This window comes from Symphodus melops (genome assembly GCF_947650265.1).
Source record: "Symphodus melops genome assembly, chromosome: 3".
Taxonomy (NCBI): domain Eukaryota; kingdom Metazoa; phylum Chordata; class Actinopteri; order Labriformes; family Labridae; genus Symphodus; species Symphodus melops.
Window position 1 is genome coordinate 15,504,884 of NC_136693.1, and position 15,469 is coordinate 15,520,352.

The 15,469-nt window shown below is 36.9% G+C and overlaps 1 protein-coding gene across 2 annotated transcripts in view; it reads right to left on the bottom strand.

Annotated features, from left to right (window-relative positions):
* The window catches only part of tox3 (TOX high mobility group box family member 3), a 143,874-nt gene that overhangs the window by 50,941 nt on the left and 77,464 nt on the right, over nucleotides 1–15,469 (bottom strand). The window lies entirely within an intron of this gene.

Sequence of the window (15,469 nt, forward strand, 5' to 3'; positions counted from 1 at the left end):
ATTTAAAAAGCAGCAACAAAAAACGACATTTCCTGCAGGACAAAAGCCTCAGAAAACACAAGATGGGAGAACAGTGGTATTGAAGTAGAGAGAAAAGAAGAAGGGTATAACTGATGAAATGCTCTCTACAGACAATCCATTTACTCCCAAACACACCTTGGGTTATTGAGAACGATAACAATCCAGCCTGAGCCTTTTGTGTTTCGCCGCACAGACACATGTTTCTCCTAGCCTGACATAATTGCCATTCTTCCTCTATTTTCTATCTGGGCAACATCAATCTCTGTTGCCTGTCTGTCAGAACTGTCGGAGGCACAGAGCAAAGTCAGGCTTCTTATATCAGGGCTTTGTGGAGTGCTGAAACTATAAGCACAAGATGCAGCTGAGGATGAGAGATCATACAACCAGCTCAGCCAAAAGATTCCGTTCTGCTCTTTACATCATGTGTCACCTCGTAGATTTAGAATAAAACTCTGACTTCAGCAGCAAAGTCCTATATAGGCTGACAGTAACAAACTGATCTTTGTTGTCTCTGCAATGTCTGCTCACATCAATAACACCTAGAGTGGCACAGGGAAAGTGAAGACCATGAGACACAGAAAATTGGGGAACGTCAAAATTGATAATGATGTAACAATATTAAAAATATCATGTGATTTAGGGACTCAAATTTAAAAGTGAATTTTGACTCAAGAAATATAAGCTTTAAGATTAGATTACAATTTGTTTAGGGATATCAAGAACACTGTGAACACAGACTAATCACTGTTTCAAAAAAAAAAAAAAAATCACAACTTTGGGATGAAAAAGATTGTTTGAGGAGAGAAGCAATATTTCAGTGGGTGAAAAAGGTGCAAGCAATCTGCCTTTGGAGTGGAGAAGGCAGCAGTGTTTTATAATGGAAGAAATTCAATGTGACATGTTCAGAATGAATTGCTCAGTCAACCAGAAATATCCCTTGTTCTAATGGCTTGGGACATTCAGTGGCGTGTTCTCTTCTCCCCGTCCCCCTCCCCCTCCACCTAATATTCCTCTCTATATCTCCCTCTCTCTGTCTGGGTACACAACAAACATATGTAATGGGTTAGGTTATTTATAGGCCACAATTGCTGAAATTTACCAAAAAATGTAGCCGCTAAATTAGAACAGGGAGTCTTATGGGGCTTCATGGTAGAAGAACAAAACTGACCCATTCAGTAAGTGTGAATAAGTGTGAGCAATTAAAAAAAGCTGTGGATATCTTTTCAAACCTTTAAAACAGATCATTATTTTGACTAAAACAAAAAGTGAGTGGGTAAATTAAAGCGCTATTTTATGCTGGTTGTTTTATTTGTAAATGCAACTTTGTATATATTCTATGTAGAAAAAGTGGATACTTTGATAACAAATGCCTAGTCATGACTTTTCTGACAATGTTGTGGCTCACATTACATTCTTAAAGTTTCAATAACTTTCACTTTCGACAGATTAACAAATATATACTATATATAAAAAATGTGGCTCCTCCTAAGAAGTACGTTTCTGAAAAGTCAAACACTTTTCTTGTTTCTTTTTATTGTAGGACACCAATTTCACAAGCCGGTAAATATGACAAAGTAAAACATGTCTTGAGTAGAATCTTGATTCTTGTTCTTATTGAGTACATGTACTTATATTATTACACTTATAGTTGGCCTTCAGTGCTAGAGTGCTGGTGACAGATGTCCAAAAATGAAAGTCTCTGAGTGGTAATCTCTAAAATTAGCGCAAACTACTCTGCGCTCTCCCTTCAGAAGCTAACATGCACATTAGCCTAAGAGAGAGAAAACGTTAGCTTCCTCACAGGCCCAACTCCTTCACGTTTTGGTCTTACCTTGTTAGGTGATATATATTCATTTCTTTCTGCTTATCTCAAACTGATGTGATCAGTTTCAAACTGAAGTGTGAAAGGACAGTGTTGTCTATTAAAACCTTTTATTGAATATGTGTTCTTTAAGGCCAGCGCATAATCTCCTTATAAATGAATCCAATGTTCTGCTGTAAATTATACTTCCTGCCTGACATGTTAGGATTCAAACTTAAATAGACAATAATAGTCACTGACCATTAGTGTTACAACATGGTCATAGCGACACTAATATTGAACAACATAGAGTTCAGAGATTGACCACATTTTGAAGTGATGGACTAAGATGAAAAGTTATATGTGCATTATAAATAATAAATGTAGTCTTCTAAAATAATCATGCAGTGGTTTTATCTGTGAACTGGGCTGCACATAATGTTACGGGGTGTGCACGGTGAAACAATACAAATGTATTTTCCACAGGTCACTGCCATGTTGCGATGTGTATACTCTCCCTGCTGTTACAGAATCTTAATTTGATAAGAGAGTTATGTATCATTTTGCCTTCTTGTTGTCTGCGTGTATACACTTCATAATTGGCACTTTAGATATTCATCCTGTCCTCAGAGCCTGTCTTACACTACATGAAATATGATTTCTGGAGAGGTGTAAATCATGGGTTAGAAGATTGCTTTCTATTGTCCACAAGTGAAAATTATAAATTGAAGCTGTGGAAAAAATGTTTCATCTGGGGGCAATTTTCCACACACAGTCAGAGTCATTGTGTTAGGAGTTTGATCAAAGTATTGTTGAAGATTGTGATGATTCTCTTCTCTCATCAGTAGGGTTTTGCGAGGACCAAAACTGAATGTAGTCTTTACTCTGGATGAGTTAACCGACAGTCAGGTTCTGTTTGCTCCTCTGTGAACATTGTACTCCTCCTTATTTTACAAAACGTTGCTGCTGTCGTTCACTGAAATGCAAACTGGAAACAAACTGAGACTCTAAAAATATCACAGCATTAAGATAGGTTATCTTACTCCTGATAACAGGCTGAACAATACATTACATATTAACCAACATTAACACTTGGGGGTTTCAACACTTGTGTTGCAGCACATGATTACAGAAGAGCTGTCTCTCGCAACACAAAAGAGCCTTTCCTCCGACAACACACATTTGTGTCTATTATCATTTAAAGGAAAAAATTGTCTAATTAGTTCTTACTGATGGAAGGAAGAATCTGTTTACCAATGATTAAACAAGCTTTAAGTTTTATATGAAGTCAGATGTATCCTGCCAGGCAGTGATGAAGAATCTTAAACACAAAAATTTAGAAAAAATAAATACCAATAAAGAATGTATTCAAACAAATACATGTGTAAAACGACATGGTCTTCTGCCATAGATCAGTACTCCATCAGTAGAGCATGGCATCTTTGTTTTTGTATTGTTTTCATTCTCTGTTTTTTCTTTTAACCCTTACTTGCTACGTGCATAAAAAACAGTCCAGGACATATGTGTATGTCTCTTTGCACAAGCTGCTCCTGCAAAGCATGTTATGCGAGTTAAACAAAACATCAAACAGGGAGCCTGCATTAAGGCACACATTGTTTTCATGCACACAACCCCAGCGGATACCGGCCTGATAAACACAGCCATGTGAGAGTGAACTGAAAATAACAACAATCAACCTTTTGATATAGAGTTACTACACACACTCAAATATCAACCTCCAACGACCCTTACTTTGTGAAAGTTTGTACGGCAAATCTCCTTGGCGCCAAGACGCACTAGCTTACTTTAGCATTGCATCAATTCACTCAGACACTGGACAGGTATTTATTGGTAATGAATCTACATTACACAATGATTATGCATTTTTAAAATTTGTGTTTTTAAGCATTTTTAATCATGTTAGAACAAACATTTCCCCTAAATGTTGTGGATATAGCCTTTTTAAATTTACTCTCCAACCGGCAAAAATCTAATCGCATAATCTGGCTAATGAGAATTTTGGACCATCCCTGCAACGTAATAACATGCTAATACTGTTTGAAAGCAATAACCAAAAATAGAACCTAATGAATTAACCAACTACACTTGTTTGATTTAAACTTGATTTAAACTTGTAAAGGTCTTTTTATGGAATCAGTGAAGTTAAACTGCTATGATTTCCTCTGTTCCATGTGTGCTCAATGGGAACTTTTATGGGAATGACGAGACAGATTCTTTGGAAGTTATGCAAATCATGTTTTATGTTGAATCAACAGAAACAAATGAGTAGATAGCCCTATCATTAAAGTGAAGCAAAAAACAATAAAAATGGCCTCCAAATCAGACATCAGAATGATGCAGCTTTTCAGAGCACTCAATGTGCTCCATAACTGATGGTTGGTTTTTGATTAATGAAATTCACCGATAATATTTTTGTTAACATTTGAAGAAAATAAAAGATTTCCAAAAAATATATATATATATATACAATTTTACACATACAAATGTGATGATTTTTTATGCAGTAAAGATGTAACGTATAGCAGAGTCCAGAAAGTATCCAAAGACTTCCATGGGGTGTTTAGCCCACATATAGTGGGCTCCAGAATTTGCCATTAGATCATTAACACGGGAAACCTCTTTCCTCACTGAGCCAAAGCACAGCCGTCTTTTCACTCAGACCCATCTCCCTCTGAGCTCTAGCTGCGCTAAGCTAATACTCTCCAAGGCGTTAACATTAAGCTGGGCTAAAATGTCTGCTGGAGTTGTTGGAAAAGAGGGCTCCCTGTGCAGTCCTGTTTAGAGTCAACACACCATTAGTCAAATCTCCTCAGCCATGAAAAAAGGACAAGGGGGGGGGGATGGGGAAAAAATCAAAACAGAATATGCTTGCATAAAATTCAACACATTTGTTCCCATGGCAACCATTTAGCATGTCATTCACTTGTCAAGCCGCATCAGGGCCAACGGGGTCCATTGTTTGGGCCCTGGTGAGCATGGTTGCCTGAAACAGACCGGCCCCTCTCTCTCCCTCTGACCGACATCCAGGTCATTCACCACGCTGTTATTTCTCTTTAATTCACATCAGGCTTGTTTTTTCAGCACTAATCACATGACAAATGACCACCACAGCTAAGAAAAAGAAGGGGATAATGCAGTGCAGTACTGAGGCATAGCTTTTATGATTCTTATGAATAGGAGGTGGGGGCTATTGGATTAGGGAGAAACTCAGGGCCCCCACTCTCAGCCAACAAAACACCTCAAAGATTTTCATAGCTTTTGGTTTGTAGATTTGGTGGGCAGGGAAGGCAGCACCGATTCAACTCCTATGACTGGCTGTCAAGATCAGTTTAACAGTAACAATGGGAGAAAAGGCCATTTGACTTCTGTAATCTTTTCCAACATGCTCCACAGTTGCTGCTGATTGGCATTGCTCGAGTATTCCCCTTTGTAAAGCTCTGTGCTGGATGCTAAGCTTGTGCAGAGTTTGTTGGATTGTTGTACACTACATTCACACACTTGTTAAGGTTCATTGCTCTTCCCCTTTTTAACTGATTTTTTTTTCAGCTGTTTCAGGAGTTTAGTGACCTGCAAATTGGCCTCTTTGTTTTATGAACAATGACGTCCAAGCAATTCAAACACACACTTCCTCCTTAAGTTAATAATCAACACATACTTCAGCTTGATAAAATGAGTCACATTTGTTAAAAGTTGTATGGAAGTTACAACAGAATTTCCACAACAGAAACAGAAATGACACTCTGAAATGTCCCGTTTCTGTTTACTTTCATAGTTTCCAGCCAGTATGAGCAGTTACAACTTCCTAAAACTGCTTATTAACAACATATATGACCGTGTTTCCCAGCACCACAGTATTGATTATCAATTCCTTGGTGGTGGTGGAAGCTGCTCTCCAAGCTTTGCACATGTGGAGATCAGTGTGTTGGTGTGTTTGTGCACTGCAGATGGTCCTCCTGAGGGGGCTGGAAGCTGAATCAAACCATCCCTCAACACAACAACATGGCTGCTCAATGCAATCACCTGTCAGGCCCCAATCAATATACATCAGTGGAGATAATATATGGTATCGAGCAGTGTGTAAATCCATGTTGTAGTCAGTTTATTGCAGATTTTATTTGGTCCTCTCTCATGTTTTGTTAACTTCACCATCTCTGCACCCAAAACCCCAAGTGCAATTTTCTGAAAATAACACTTCAGAGTTGCTCACACTTACAGCCACAGTAAAATACAAGATGAGACTTTCTGTTTTTATCGTATTGGTGTTTACTTTTTCTCCAGCACTCTCATTACTCATTGTTGCTCATGCTTGTAACAACTTCAACAGACATCAGTACAACCTGCATGCTTCTAGTTTCCTCCTGAAATAAAACAGAGATTGGGCTGTTCTAACAAGTAATGCCATTAAATGGGACTTCTCATGGATCATCTGCAGCTCAGAGCTATTCACACAACAGCCAAATGCCAAGGCAGGAGTAGGGGAGATGAATCAAGAGAGCTCTAGTCGGCTTTATTAAAAAATGAAGCCGACACATAATCAAAAAGCAAAACTATACACAGGACAGTTTCCTTGGAAACTGAAGGGTTATGATAGATTAAGGAATAGCAAAAGAACAAGAACACAGATTTAAAACAAATGAAAAAATGGCATGCAGACAAAACGTTGATCAATTATATATTTGAGGTTAAAAGGATTGAAAGCTCTATTACATCATTAAGTGTGTTTTCTTTTTTACCAAACTATTCTTTTATATATCACTTGTTTTATAATGAAAAACAATTTCCTTCATTTCTTTGGCTGTATAGTATAGAAAAGTAAAACAAAAAAAGTACTTCAGTCATATTATTAACACAAAGCTTCTGCAAACAGAGAGAGGGACAGATTCCCAGTTCAGAAAATATATGTACTGCTAATTTGTTTTTGGTGTCACATAAAGTTGTACTAAGTTATGATTAAATCTTACAATCAGACAGAGAGCATAAAAAGGGTCAGAAGTGGTGACACTGTCTTAATTGTATCAATGCTGTTGGGTTTTTTTAAGGGCATTTTGAAGTTTATGTGAGAGAAGGAAAGCAACATTTTGAGATTCAGTTGAGTGAACAGTTTAAAGTTCCACTATCTCAGAATCCTGGAAAACGTAAAAAAAAAATGTCAGTATTGTAAAAGTGAACTTTTGTATAGAAATTAGGCACAGAGACACTTGGCTCAAAGAAAATGTTGCCTATTCAGAAGAGTTTACACCATATTTCATGCATGTTAATGGCAGTGAAATAATACATGGAGTTAAGCCTCACATTTTCTGGTCACATTAGAGTCAAATTTGTTTTATTATGGTGGCTGATGTGATTGAAAGCAGTATAGAACTGTTTGACAATCAGATGAAGAGATTGGGGATAAGCCTTGACATTTAAAAAGAGCCAAAGGTGCACTCTGGCCCTGCTACAGAGTAGAGGGGTGTGAGAAAAGGGGAGTTAAACAGAACCCAGGTTGGGGGCTTCTTAATAATTTCTCCCTGGTGGTGAAAGTTTGGGTGTGGGAGTTGTGCCTAAATAGATGTGAAATGTGCATGCCGCCCATGCTCACAGCCAGTATCAGGCCTAATGAGGCATTAATCGGAGGTGTGGGATGTTGCTCTTTACAAAAGCGCAGGGTCAGCAGAGCACAATGAAGATGACAACAAAGACTAGCGAGGCAGCGTTTCTCTGAACTGTATGCTCAGCAATCACTTCAAAAGCATGGTGACAGAATATTCACCAAAACTCAATAGAAAACTTATGAAAGGGTATTTGAACGCTTTTGTTTGTAGGTTTTTCCTTTTTTTTCACAAGGGTGATTAACCCCCCTTTAACTACCCCAACCCTATGCATGTGAAAACTGAAATTCCTGTGATTTCTGGAAACTGCGATCAGGCCTATTACTGTCAATTCATTTGTGTTTGTTTTTCATTTAAAAAAAACCCCAACTCACTATGATATTTAATGAAGTACTTTTCCTTAATTAAAGAGAATTTAATAGCTCCAAATTATTACAATTGCATATTATGTTACTCCCCTCAAGTTTGAGCTACAGGCATTTATTAGCATCTTATTGCCCTAAATCATGCCTTGAGAACTCACTGGCCATATTAACCAAAGGGGTAAAAGAAACTTCACTCATGTGTCAGTCTTCACTTAAGCACAGAACCACTCAAACATCCTTCTGTGATGAATCTTTTGAGTGGAGTGTAACTCAAAGTAATGTGCAACCCCCAACTGCACAGAGAACATTAGTTCCAACAGAAAACTTCTTTAGAAATATACTCTTGATTACAATAATGTTATAAAACAAAAATATTCTTTTAATAAAACGTAAAACTTAAAACTGTGCAGGCCTAACTGGCTCTCATGGTAGTAACTTATATGTTTAACACAGGCAGCAATCAGCCAGCTCTTAACTCCTCATTGCTTCTCGTGTCCTAAATAATAAATAGATTTCTATAAAGTGGATTTATTTTCATTTCCTTTTCATCAAAACTGAAGATTGTTCTTTTTATTAAAGCTATTACCACTTGGGCTGTTTTAGATTTCAATTTATTGTTGTTGTTTTTGGAGGTGTGGGAGAAAACATGAAGGTTACTGAATATAATTGATGTGAACTGTCTTTGTTTTGTGGGGATGAAATAAATGTGTAACTTGATTCCTGCCCTTGCAAGATAGAACATGAAACTTGTCTGTGCCTTTATATCAATGTCTACATATAACTTCTCTCTGTATGCAGGATGGTTGGCACAGGGTCAATGATCATAAACTGGTTTTGTGTTTTTCTTTGTCTTTTTTATTATATCTGCAGCTACAGATGGCTGTAAGACCCGACCATCTGGATGTGAATGTCCGTGTGTATCCCAGAGGAAAACTGATTCTCCTCAGATCTAATGAAGAGTCCGACATTAGCTGGCCTTCACAGATATTTGACATCGCTCAAACAAAGTATTTACTTTTTATGCCCAATGACCAGTATTTTGTGGCAACAGTGCTAACCACTGCAGCTCAGCCCAGCCCTAATGGCATTACTTGTGCCATGCAAATAAAAAGTGGATAAGTTGCTGTCCATGCAGAGGATGTTTTTGTTCTTTTGTCTCATCAGCTTTCAATGGGAAAAAATTGATTTCATTTACTTCGCTCCTCAAAGGCTACAAGGCTACTTTGAAGTAGGAATGTTTCTTCAATGGTCTAATATTGCAAGAATGACAACTTTGACCATTCCCATAAACTCTCTTGCAGTTAGGGTTAGATCTTTATTAAACGTGTAGATCTAGGAAAATAACGAGCTCAAAGATTCAATGGTCAGGTGTGGTATCTCTTATCTATTGTCATTTTGAATAGATGCATTGGGAAATAGTTTACAAGTCTTGTTTACCAAGTCATGTTCCACAAGGGCTGCAAAAGATTGTTCATTGTGGGTAAAACAAATCATAAAGCAAAACATTTTACTGACAGTTTTTTATGCGTTTTGCTTTTCTGATGTAGTAACTTGACGATAACATATTCACAAATGTTGTGCAGATTTTAAGACTAATTATCACCACAGCTGTCAGCACGACAGGTTGAGAGCCATGCTTTAATATCGTGTGCAGATGGGACTCCCTGCTTGGGCAGATTTCTGTGTTCTCAACCAAACATCCATGAAATGCAAAAATATGTGTAAAATAGACATCTGTGAGAAAAATGAAAGAAAAAAAAAAGTCAAATAATTATTTCAGGTAGGCACGAGACAGAACTATGTTACACAGTTCACAATATAGGACATAAAATGGATTTGTATGAATTTTACATCTTGACTGCAGGACATAACTTAAATCGCCATTTGTCCTAGTGAAAGGAATCCTTTGACCTGAATGTGTGTAACTATCAGAATATACAGAAAAAGTACAGAAATAATGAACACACAAAAGTATTGAGGCCCTGGCAGGTTTGTTTACATAATGTTTTGGGCAAATAGATGACATTCAACCCTGTGATTGATTTCTACCTTTAAATGCAAATTATAAAAAAAGATATGAATTCAAATGGAATCAGTAAACAGACTGTGCAGAATTCATTACTTTTCTCCTAAATTTATTTGAAGCTGTGTTCAGATTTAAACTTTATATTATAATGGTAAGATAACATGCTTGAATACAATTCAATTAAAAAAGATAGTAATTTTATTTTCCAGATTAATCAATTACAGTAAAGGAGAAACTAAACAATCATCACACTGTATTAAAGTATGTGGAGGCTACAATGCCTTGCATGCAGTATAACAGCTAGTATTGATTTGATGTACCTTCCAGACACCGCTTCATTATACCACAAACGACATCAGACTTTGATTGAAAACGCCTTTAAAGTTAACGGCTTGAAAAGGTACTTTATTGGGCAGCTTCTTAATTTATTCTTCCTTTGACATTCATCATGGGGATCAATAATCAAATGATCTCACTGATTATATGAAATTAAATGGACTGAATTAGCCCATGCAGTAACTATAGACAGCTTTTCATGTAACAATGGAAATATGGGATGTGTTACACGGTTGCTATAGTTTTATGAAGCAAATTAGATCAATTTCAAGAGGTCTCTGCCGCTTACTCTTGATGTTTTGTTTGATGCAAATGAATGCACTCAGCCTCTTAATAAGTGCACTGTGGATCCTTTGAAAAGGAAAACAAAAGGCTAAGATGAAGACGCAGGATGTAGGCTATATGTAATGGAACTTAAACATCAATATTTTTGATTTACAGAGTTTTCGTATGACCTCTTTTAAAAATTCACACCACATCTCTTGGTTTTGATTTTAATTTTACATGGTACATCTTTAGCTATTACATTTAATAGACTTGAGGACTTGGTTTCAAAAATGACCTGTTTCAATGCTGTTGCTGTGACAATATGGACAATATTGCCAAAGCAATGCAAAGTGAGGCCTCAGTCGCAGGTCCAATTGTTATCAGACAATATTAAAAATAGAATTTACAGCACAGATGCATTGACCTAAGTCACCTATATAATGTTTCTGTACAGCTCCCTCAAAAATGTATGGAAAAACAACTATTTCAATCTCTCCTTTTTTCTCCTTTTATCAAAAAAAATAATAATAAAATCAACAAAACAGCCAATGTGAAAAGCAATTATTTGTACACTATTTAAATTGAGAGGGAGTTGGTTAGGTAACGGGGCTGGGGAAATTGAATACTGAAAGAGTTGCCACTATGTTTCAAATAGTATAGTATCATTGTTCCCTGTATGCACTCTCCTCCAAATAAACGAATATACTGAACAAAACAAACAAACTTCCAAACATCACAGTTTTCCTTTTGGCTACTTGTTGCGGTAGGGCAGCACTTGGGGCTTGTTGCTTAGCGATGTAGCGTCAAGATGTTGGGGTGTGGGTGTGAATAGAAGTTGACAGCTGTCCATCATTCAGCTAGCTAGCTACACATTGAGAGTGAAAAAAAATGGCAGAAGGTTAAATAGCGAACACATAGCCAGACTGGGTGGAGGAATTGTCTTTTTTGTTTTGTCAAATGTAATGTTCAACCATCTCATCTGCCTTGTAAGTGTTGCCTTGCCAAAGAAGGGCAAGTTGAAGGGCCATGTCAAGAAGGTGCGCTGTACAAATGCTAGGCTACGAGACGACTTTTCCCGCAGAAATAGCTGTACGAACTACAAGATGACATTTAAGATCAAACAGGGGAACAGTTGAACAGAGAGTTCTAGAACCTACTGCTGGAGTATTCCAACCTCAGAACATGTGCCTAGAGTCTGACATCTCTTTTTAAATCAACCCATTTGCTCTTTTCAAAATGTAGCTATGATATTCTCTGTATGTTAGCTTCCCAACTTAGTTTTTTTTGGTGTTGTTTTTACATTAATTTTTGGCAGATTGGCAACTTCACAGGTAGATTTTTGACTTAAGGTTAGGAGAGCTTCAATTGGTTATAATCAAATACTTCTAAAGCAGACATGATATAAATGTTGCCAAAAAAACATCAAGACCTATTTTGACAGTGAGACACAGTCTGGTGTTCTTTCCTAAAAACAAAAACGGTTTTCTTTAATGGCAACCAAATCTACGAAGGAAGCTGTTTAAAGGACTATTAAAAGAGTCTGATTCTCATTAGCTTTGTTCATCATTAATGTTGTTGTTAAAATGACTGAACACAGTTTTCTTTGCACATGGCAGTAAAAACCTGGCAGGGTTGGCTTAGCTATATCTATAAATACTCGAAAGAACAAAAGAGCACTTGACTGCAGCAGTGTAGGTGTTACACCATCTGTTAAGGCAACAGAGATCCTACCTTCTGGATTTTTTTTTTGTATTCACATGAGATATTAAGCACACACCTGCTTTGTCCTTGTGCTTCTTTTATAAGCTGAGACACCAAGATTGACCTCTGATTCCAAACACACAGACAAATTTGAAAGAGAAAAACAAACAAGAAACTTAAATCACTGACAAACTTCTCATTAAATATGACTGAATGTTCTCAGTCTCATGACTGAACTCAAGGACTGCAAAGAATGAAAGAAATTAATGGGTTAAAAGCTTTTTTAAACCGTCAGCACTTAAAGCTAGCAGTGACCTCTAGCTAGTTGTATGAATGCTTAAAAGTGTGACAGCATGCTACTTGAACATCGGAAAAACTCACTATTGCAATGCTACCAGAATTTCATTAATGCACCATATACAACAATGTGTCTAGGTGACTTTGCTCGAGAGGCATATCGATGACTCTGGCACATATACAAGGACAGTGAGCACCTGAAGTGTTGTGTAAAGGGTCAAAGCATAACAAAGTGTTACTGAAATCAGATGTACCGTAACATTTATTCTGTGAATATTTGGTTGGCTTATCAACAATTCAATGTTATTCATACAGAAAGAAATGTTCCTCACCCATACAATATCTATACCTGCCCCAGTATATTTGCAGTCGCCAAAGTATGTTTGCTGACCAATATTTTTCTTTCCATATAAGATCACCACCCGGAATCAATAAACTACAGAATGACGTCCGCTTCCCCTGAGCATACAGGTTGTAGGAGCATCTGACTCAAGTTCTCCAGGCCATCAGAGAGAGAGAGAAAGAAGTACTCTGTTGCATCCCTCCTGTAAATGATTTGAGAGGTTTGATGGCTCATGTTATATGTAAAACTTCTCAAGTCATTATTTTTATAGTTTTCAGCCTATGGTTGCTCTTGATGTTTTTCTACACTAACTCACTATCATTTCATGATAGGGAAAATCAAATTTGAGTCATTTGTGAAGAAACATTCAAATGTTATGAACCCCTCAGTTTACCCCATAGTTTCTCAATTCAAAAGAGATCTTGAGCAGTCTTGTTGGTCTTCCCTGCATGCGTTCAATGAAGCTTTAATAAACAGTCTCATTAAAATATGAAATTTGCCAACTATTAGTGCTTTATTACAAAGTTGTAGACCCATTGCAATTTGTTAAATTAGGAGTTAAGACTTTCTTACAGAGAAATTTCCAAAGCAGTTGAAGTCCCTTTGGTGTTATTTTTAAAGAAACATCGAGAACATGGAAAGTTTTGTTGAAAAAAATAAAATAAAAAGACCTGGTAGACAAAATGTACAAACACAGATATCTACAGGTGCCTAATTAGACGGATGTAGGCCATTTCCAATGATATCTAGGTCATCTCCAGCAAGCTTCAAGGCATTTGCAATTAGAACATCACTTGAATTGAGTAAAAAAAAAATGCATGAACATGCTTATTCGATGAAACAGAGTCATGGTCATCATAATTAATGTTGTGTATAGCTGATAATATAATTATGAGTAACTTTTAAGCGGACAAGGACACGTCCAATGGTTTATTTCTATTTTTCAAGTACTTTTAATTACCACAAGATAACTTACTTATCACAAAGAATTATAAATAAGTGTGGCTCATCAGACCTCCTGATATTTTCGGTGCCACTGAAAATAGTCTTTTAATTTTGTGATGGAGCTCGCTTGTTAAAAACTTGCTTATATACTGTATTGCTGCTTCTTCTCCAAAAGGTTATGCATACAAAAACTGAAATATGTTCTCCATAAGAAACAACTATATTTGATTAAAAGGTGGCCTGTTGTGGAGCAACAGAGTGCATACGAGATACAAGAACAATAACCAAAGTAGTACGTTCTTGACAACATATTCTATTGTTTACTTGTTTTGCATAATGACAGCATTTATTAATTTGTTTGTCCCAAATTCAATTTTTTATTTCATAATGCTTCTTCATGTAGCCAGTTTCTTTCTACAATGCTTTCATGGCCAATCGTGTATATACCTTCTGTTCTCAGAATTATCATGCTCTTACGCAGCGAGGGGCAGAGAAAGACATCTACTTCATTAGCTTTCAAGTTAAGGCCTGGTGATTGAAATCCATTAGGACGATCTAAAATAGATCTGATGATAAAAATGGATTGAATTGTTGTGGAAGAAGGGGCAGGCTCTTCAAGCAAATGTACATTTGAAAAGGCCACAATGTTTGTGTGTGCATGTGTTTAAGCCGTGCCTGCTTGCACAGCGAGAGGGAATAAGAGGTGGAGAGAAGGTAAAATGGGGGAGAGAGAGAGAGAGAGAGAGAGAGAGAGAGAGAGAGAGAAAGAGAGAGAGAGAGAGAGAGAGAGAGAGAAAAAGTGAGTAAAGAGAGAGAGAGAGAGAGAGAGAGAGAGAAAAAGTGAGTAAAGAGAGAGAGACAGATAGAGGGTGAACTGAGTGCAGTAATATCCATTAGATTTATTGTGGTGCAATTCCCAGTCCCTCCAGTTCTGCCTGAGGGGGACTATATTACATTTCATCACAGTTTCATTTTCTCCTGCAGATGAGAAATGGGAGTTCTGTTGCAGTAATGTAGCATGTATGTGCTGAGTCGTATCTCCAATAAAATCAAACACATCACAACTACTGGCAGTTTGCAACAGCTCCATGACAAAATCAAACACCATCTGTTATCGTATCAAGGCCGACTTATTGGAACATAAAATCAAACACATCCAAAGAATAACAATGAACATAATGAATGTAGCAAGTGATAGGATGTGATAGGACAGGGCTTAAAGGTGGTAGATGTGTCCTTTGAAATCAGAAGCACTTTCATCCCTAAGTACAGTAAGTATAGTACAAACTACAAATTAAAAAGTAAAAGTTCAATAACAGGATTTTATTTTCGTAATATTTCATGATATTACACAATTCATAACTCATCTAAAAAACGGTTTAAATACAAGCACTACAACATTAATTAGACTAAATATTCTACAAATAATATAAATAATAATGCACATTTAGTAAATAATAAACAGGCATATGATGGCACAAACTATTACGCTGCACTAATACTAAAAGTTAAACATAATAAGGAGACAGTCCAATTGGTTCGAGCTCAATTTGCTCTTAGTGAAACAGCACTCTTTTTTGTCCAATATTTTAGTATAACCTATATAAATGTTCTTGGGTTTTTTTAAGTTCACACAGCCATGGGTGTCCCCACACCATTAATTTGAAAGACTGCAGTGCCTCCTCATACTGCTGCCTCTGCAGTGGATGCTGTACTTAACCGTTCAATATTATATTGAGAAATGTTACCTCCCAA